Source organism: Muscardinus avellanarius (genome assembly GCF_963383645.1).
Source record: "Muscardinus avellanarius genome assembly, chromosome: 16".
In the NCBI taxonomy this organism is placed as follows: Eukaryota; Metazoa; Chordata; class Mammalia; order Rodentia; family Gliridae; genus Muscardinus; species Muscardinus avellanarius.
In genome coordinates, this window is record NC_137802.1 from 48,104,905 (window position 1) to 48,112,111 (window position 7,207).

Consider the following 7,207-nt stretch of genomic DNA (forward strand, 5'->3'; position numbering starts at 1 on the left):
ATACCGGGGATTGAACCTAGGGACATTCTACCTCCAAGCTATACACCTCCCACCTCCCAAACCCTTTTTATTTTTTATTTTGAAACGGCGCCTCCCAAAGTAGCTGAGGCTGGCCACAAACCTGGGGTCCTCCTGTCTCAGCCTCCCAAGTACCAGGATTACAAGCATGTGCCACCATGCCTGGCTATATGTTTTTTTTCCTTTTTTTTTTTTTTTTTTGTATTGGGATGGAACCCAGGGGATTCTACCTCCGAGCTACACTCCTGCCCTATTTTTTATTCTATATTTTAAAACAGGGTCTCACTGAGACCCGACGAGCATGGCCGCGAGCGAGATGCCGGTGGCCGTGGGCCCCTACGGGCAGTCCCAGCCGAGCTGCTTCGACCGCGTGAAGATGGGCTTTGTCATGGGTTGCGCCGTGGGCATGGCGGCGCTGTTCGGGACCTTTTCCTGCCTCAGGATCGGGAATGCGGGGTCGGGAGCTGACGGGCGGCATTGGGAAAACCATGATGCAGAGTGGCGGCACCTTTGGCACATTCGTGGCCATCGGAATGGGCCTCCGATGCTAAGCACAGCAGAGGCCGCCCACGTCTTCACCTTCACATCCATCCTGGCCCTTGTACCATAATAAAAGTTTTTCTTCTCAAAACAAAAAAAAAAAACAGGGTCTCACTGAGTTGCAAAGGGCCTCACTGAGTAGCTGAGGCTGTCCACGAACCATGATCCTCCTGTCTCAGCCTCCCAAATGCTGGGATTACCAGCCTGTACCACCACGCCCGGCTGTGTATTTTTATTTTTTAAGAGGAGCAGGGCTCCACTCCTCCCTGTCTCCTGCAGCTCTGCTCCAGTCCTCCTCCAAGCGGCTGGCCCCTGCCCCCCCCCCCCATCAGCCGTCACCAGCCTTCCCTACCTGTCCTGGGGTCAGCGTCTTCACATTCCCAGAGGACAGACCAGGCCGGGCCTGTTCCCCTAATCCCTCCCCTGGGAGGACTGTCTGAACATGGAGTCCCTGGAGGTCACTGGGAGGGACTGGGGATACGGCTCAGGGGTAGAGTGCTTGCCTAGCATGCTCAAGGTCCTAGTTTGATCCTCGGCACTGTTAAAAAGTCCTTGGGAGGCCTCGGATGTGAGTCCACTTTCCAGGCTGAAATCCTTGGCAGCTGTGCCGGGCGCTGGCTCTCCAGGTCCTCTCTAGATGTCCTAGGACGACTCTGCCACGGAGCACAGTAGCTTGGCCTTCCCCTGGACCACGAGGCCCCACAGGTGCGGAGTCTGGTGATCTGCCCAATTTGGAGGTACCAGGCCCTGCCAGCCGCTGGTGCCTTCTGATCATGTGGAAAATGTTCGTGCATCCTGGCGGTGCGGTGTGGACAGGGGAGCTGCTTTCCACAGCGCCGGAGAAGCTCCTATTTTAAGTTTCCCATGTGCTGAGCCTTCTTGTAAAGCAAAGAATCCTTTTATAGTGCAAGAGCCGCCCTCATGTGTCTGTTTGGTATGTGTGGATTTTGGCATGTACGGTTTCCTTAAAGGCGAGCATGCCTGGAATCTGTCACGGGGGCTGGAATTGCGGTGGGGTGGGTGTCAGGACTGAGGGGTTCTCCCACCCATGGCTGGCCCTGCCCCTCTTTTCTCCCCATCAGACTCTCCTCACTCTGCCCAGGGCTGGCTCAGGGCCAGACAGGAGAGGGAAGCAGCTGCTGGGGATGTCCAGGGCTTCCAGCGGGAGGCGGGAGCCCTCCTCTCTCCTCCTGTCCTCTCTCCTCCTGTCCTCTCTCCTCCTGTCCTCCTTTCTCCTGTCCTCCTTCCTCCTGTCCTCCTGTCCTCCTCTCCTCCTGTCCTCCTCTCCTCCTGTCCTCCTCTCCTCCTTCCTCCTGTCCTCCTCTCCTCCTGTCTCCTCTCCTCCTGTCTTCCTCTCCTCCTGTCCTCCTCTCCTCCTGTCCTTCTTCCTCCTGTCCTTCTTCCTCCTGTCCTCCTTCCTCCTGTCCTCCTCTCCTCCTGTCCTCCTCTCCTTCTGTCCTCCTGTCCTCCTTCCTCCTGTCCTCCTCTCCTCCTGTCCTTCTTCCTCCTGTCCTTCTTCCTCCTGTCCTCCTTCCTCCTGTCCTCCTGTCCTCCTTCCTCCTGTCCTCCTCTCCTCCTGTCCTCCTTCCTCCTGTCCTCCTGTCCTCCTGTCCTCCTGTCCTCCTCTCCTCCTGTCCTTCTTCCTCCTGTCCTCCTTCCTCCTGTCCTCCTCTCCTCCTGTCCTCCTTCCTCCTGTCTTCCTGTCCTCCTGTCCTCCTTCCTCCTGTCCTCCTCTCCTCCTGTCCTCCTTCCTCCTGTCCTCCTGTCCTCCTCTCCTCCTGTCCTTCTTCCTCCTGTCCTTCTTCCTCCTGTCCTCCTGTCCTCCTTCCTCCTGTCCTCCTCTCCTCCTCTCCTCCTGTCCTCCTTCCTCCTGTCCTCCTTCCTCCTGTCTTCCTTCCTCCTGTCCTCCTCTCCTCCTGTCCTCCTTCCTCCTGTCCTCCTTCCTCCTGTCCTCCTTCCTCCTGTCCTCCTGTCCTCCTCTCCTCCTGTCCTTCTTCCTCCTGTCCTCCTTCCTCCTGTCCTCCTGTCCTCCTCTCCTCCTGTCCTCCTTCCTCCTGTCCTCCTTCCTCCTGTCCTCCTCTCCTCCTCTCCTCCTGTCCTCCTCTCCTCCTGTCCTCCTTCCTCCTGTCCTCCTGTCCTCCTCTCCTCCTGTCCTTCTTCCTCCTGTCCTTCTTCCTCCTGTCCTTCTTCCTCCTGTCCTCCTGTCCTCCTTCCTCCTGTCCTCCTGTCCTCCTTCCTCCTGTCCTCCTCTCCTCCTCTCCTCCTGTCCTCCTTCCTCCTGTCCTCCTTCCTCCTGTCCTCCTTCCTCCTGTCCTCCTTCCTCCTGTCCTCCTCTCCTCCTGTCCTCCTTCCTCCTGTCCTCCTTCCTCCTGTCCTCCTTCCTCCTGTCCTCCTCTCCTCCTGTCCTCCTTCCTCCTGTCCTCCTTCCTCCTGTCCTCCTCTCCTCCTGTCCTCCTTCCTCCTGTCCTCCTGTCCTCTCCTCCTTCCTCCTGTCCTCCTGTCCTCCTTCCTCCTGTCCTTCTTCCTCCTGTCCTCCTGTCCTCCTTCCTCCTGTCCTTCTGTCCTCCTGTCCTCCTTCCTCCTCTCCTCCTCTCCTCCTTCCTCCTGTCCTTCTCTCCTCCTGTCCTCCTTCCTCCTGTCCTCCTCTCCTTCCTCCTGTCCTCCTTCCTCCTTCCTCCTGTCCTCCTGTCCTCCTGTCCTCCTTCCTCCTGTCCTCCTCTCCTCCTGTCCTCCTTCCTCCTGTCCTCCTTCCTCCTGTCCTCCTCTCCTCCTGTCCTCCTTCCTCCTGTCCTCCTCTCCTCCTGTCCTCCTTCCTCCTGTCCTCCTTCCTCCTCTCCTCCTGTCCTCCTGTCCTCCTTCCTCCCCTCCCCTCTCTTCCTCTCCTGTCTTCCTCCAGGTCCCCTCCCCTCCTCTCTCCTCTTTTTCCCTCCCTCCACCCTTCCTGAAGGGCAAATTGGAGACAGGGAGGAGAGTTGAACAGCCCCCAAACCCATCCTGTGTGCAGGGGTGTGTGGGGGTGAGGCAGAGTGGGGAAGGAGGCCCAGGCAGGTGCAGGAAGAGTTGGAGTCCTCACTAGATCCATAGGATCCAGTGTCCTGGAGCTGGAAAGGACGGCCTGACCCTCCCAGGCTAGTTAGATGTGGTTAGAGCAAAGACTTAGGGCCAGACCTCCTGTGAGTTCCCCAGTGAAGCTGGAAGATCCTAGGCAAGCTACTTAACCTCTCTGAGTCTATTTCCTCATTTTCACATTAGAAGGGGCTAGTGATGCTCTCCTTCTAATGCTGTCCTGGGCATTAAAAGAAAGGTGTTGGCCGGGCGTGGTGGTGCACGCTTGTAATCCCTGCGCTTGGGAGGCAGAGACAGGAGGATCGCGCAGATTCGAAGCCAGCCGCGCGCGCTGGCTTAGAAGACCCTGTTTCCAAATAAAAATGTAAAAATAGGTCTGGGAGTGTAGCCCGGAGGTAGAAGGGCTTCCAGGAACCCCAGTACCACCAAAAAAAAAAAAAAAGAAAGAAAGAAAGGTGTTGGAGTCCGGCGTGGTGGCGCACAATTGTATCTCAGTTCTTAGGAGGCTGCAACAGGAGGATCACAGGTTCAAAGCCAGCATCAACAACGTAGTGAGGCTCTTGAGACTCTGTTTCCAGATAAAAAATAAATAGGGCTGGAGGTGTAGCTCGGAGGTAGAATGCCCCTAGGTTCAGTTCCCAGTAAAACACACACACACACACACACACACACACACACACACACACACGTGTTTGGCAAGATTATGACATGATAGATTCAGTTCCTTTCCTTTCCATCTTGGTATTTCCAGGTTCCTGCGAGGGGATGTTGTGGTCGGCACAGGCCATCATTCAGCTGTGCACACACATGCCTGGGCATCATTCAGCCGTGCACACACACGCTCAGGCATCATTCAGCCGTGCACACACACGCTCAGGCATCATTCAGCCGTGCACACACAGGCTCAGGCATCATTCAGCCGAGCACACACAGGCTCAGGCATCATTTAGCCATGCACACACAGGCTCAGGCATCATTCAGCCATTCACACACGAGGTCAGGCATCATTCAGCCATGCACACACACGCCCGGGCATCATTCAGCCGTGCACACACAGGCTCAAGCATCATTTAGCCATGCATACACAGGCTCAGGCATCATTCTGCCGTTCACACACGAGGTCAGGCATCATTCAGCCGTGCACACACATGCCTGGGCTTCATTCAGCCTAGCACACACAGGCTCAGGCATCATTTAGCCATGCACACACAGGCTCAGGCATTATTCAGCCGTGCACACACACACCCAGGCATCATTCAGCCGTGCACACACACACCCAGGCATCATTCAGCCGTGCACACACACACTCAAGCATCATTCAGCTGTGCACACACATGCCTGGGCATCATTCAGCCGTGCACACATGCACCCGAGCATCATTCAGCCGAGCACACACAGGCTCAGGCATCATTTAGCCGTGCACACACACGCCCAGGCATCATTCAGTCGTGCACACACATGCTCCAGCACCATTCAGCCGTGCACACACATGCTCAGGCATCATGCAGCCATGCACACACACGCCCGGGCATTATACAGCCGTGCACACACATGCGCCGGCATCATTCAGCCGTGCACACACATGTTCATGCATCATTCAGCCATGCATACACACGCCCAGGCATCATACAGTCGTGCACACACACGCTCCAACATCATTCAGCCGTGCACACACACGCTCAGGCATCATTCAGCCGTGCACACACAGGCTCAGGAATCATTTAGCCATGCACACACAGGCTCAGGCATCATTCAGCCATTCACACACGTGCTCATGCATCATTCAGCCGTGCACAACATGCCCAGGCATCATTCAGCCATGCACACACATGCCCGGGCATCATTCAGCTGTGCACACATGCGCTCAGGCATCATTCAGCCGTGCACACACATGCCTGAGCATCATTCAGCCAAGTACACACAGACTCAGGCATCATTCAGCCGTGCACACACACACCCAGGCATCATCAGCCATGCACACAATGCCCTGGCATCATTCAGCCGTGAACACACACACCCCGGCATCATTCAGCCGTGCACACACATGTCCCGGCATCATTCAGCCGTGCACACACGCGCTCAGGCATCATTCAGCTATGCACACACACGCCCAGGCATCATTCAGCCGTGCACACATGCGCTCAGGCATCATTCAGCTGTGCACACACATGCCTGGGCATCATTCAGCCATGCACACATGTGCCTGGGCATCATTCAGCCGTGCACACACATGCCCAAGCATCATTCAGCCAAGTACACACAGACTCAGGCATCATTCAGCTGTGCACACACACACCCAGGCATCATCAGCCATGCACACAATGCCCCGGCATCATTCAGCCGTGCACACATGCGCTCAGGCATCATTCAGCTGTGCACACACATGCCCGGGCATCATTCAGCCATGCACACATGTGCCCGGGCATCATTCAGCCATGCACACACACACGCCCGAGCATCATTCAGCCGAGCACACACAGACTCAGGCATCATTCAGCCGTGCACACACACGCCCGGGCATCATTCAGCCGTGCACACACACGCCTGGGCATCATTCAGCCGTGCACACACACGCCCGGGCCTCAGCCGTGCACACACATTCTCCGGCATCATTCAGCCACACACACACACGCTCCAGCATCATTCAGCCATGCACACGCACGCCCGGGCATCATTCAGCCGTGCACACACAGGCCCGGGCATCATTCAGCTGTGCACACAGTTGGAAGCTGCAGGGATGAGACCCAGCCCAAATCTCTTCCCCTCCCAGAACCCCGACTCGGTTCCCTAAACATGGCTCCTAAGGGACAGCCAGTCCTGCGTGGCAGAAGCGGGGCACCTGTCACCTCCCTCCTGCCCTGACTCAGGGCTGCTGTGGCGCCCTTTCCCTACTCTCAGCCCACCGACAGCGCCACAGCTGCCTGGTGAGCCCGCTCCATGGCTGGGGCCGGGCCCCATTTCTCTGCAGTTTGTCCTCGAGGGCCTTCCAGAAAGGTCTGGGTCAAACACTGCCTCCCAGGGGCCTCATTTCTCCCTTCACTCTGGACTCCCCAGCTTTGCTTAGGGCTTCCACCACCACGGCAGCCCCATCCCAGCCGGCCCTCTCGGGGTTCATTGCCCCCCAGAACAGGGCTCACTGCCGACAGCCACATGGCCTGGCTTCTCAACTATCCCCACCACCTGCACGGTGGTTGCATGTAGCAGGTGTTCCATAAATGCCTGTGTGTGTGTGTGTGTGTGTGTGTGTGTGTGTGTGTGTGTGTGTGTGTATACGTGTGTGTGTGTCACTGAGGATTAAACCCAGGGGCATTCTGCCTCTGAGCTACACTCCCAGCCCTATTTTATTTTTTACTTTGAAACAGAGTCTCGCTGGGCCTGGTGGCGCACACTTGTAATCCCAGCATTTGGGAGGCTGAGACCGGAGGATCATGGTTCTCGGACAGCCTCAGCTACTTAGTGAGGCCCTTTGCAACTCAGTGAGAACATGTTTCAAAATAAAGAATAAGACAGACAGACAGACACAGGGTCTCAGCTAAGTTGCTGAGGCTGGCTGGGACCTGTGATCCTCCTGTCTCAGCCCCCC

General features: G+C 56.8%; 1 pseudogene across 1 annotated transcript; it reads left to right on the top strand.

Moving 5' to 3' along the window:
* Window positions 1-334: 334 nt before the first annotated feature.
* LOC308275387 (reactive oxygen species modulator 1-like) lies at window positions 335-569 on the top strand (annotated as a pseudogene). Its single transcript has one exon. The product of its transcript is annotated as a reactive oxygen species modulator 1-like (transcript).
* Window positions 570-7,207: the final 6,638 nt, after the last annotated feature.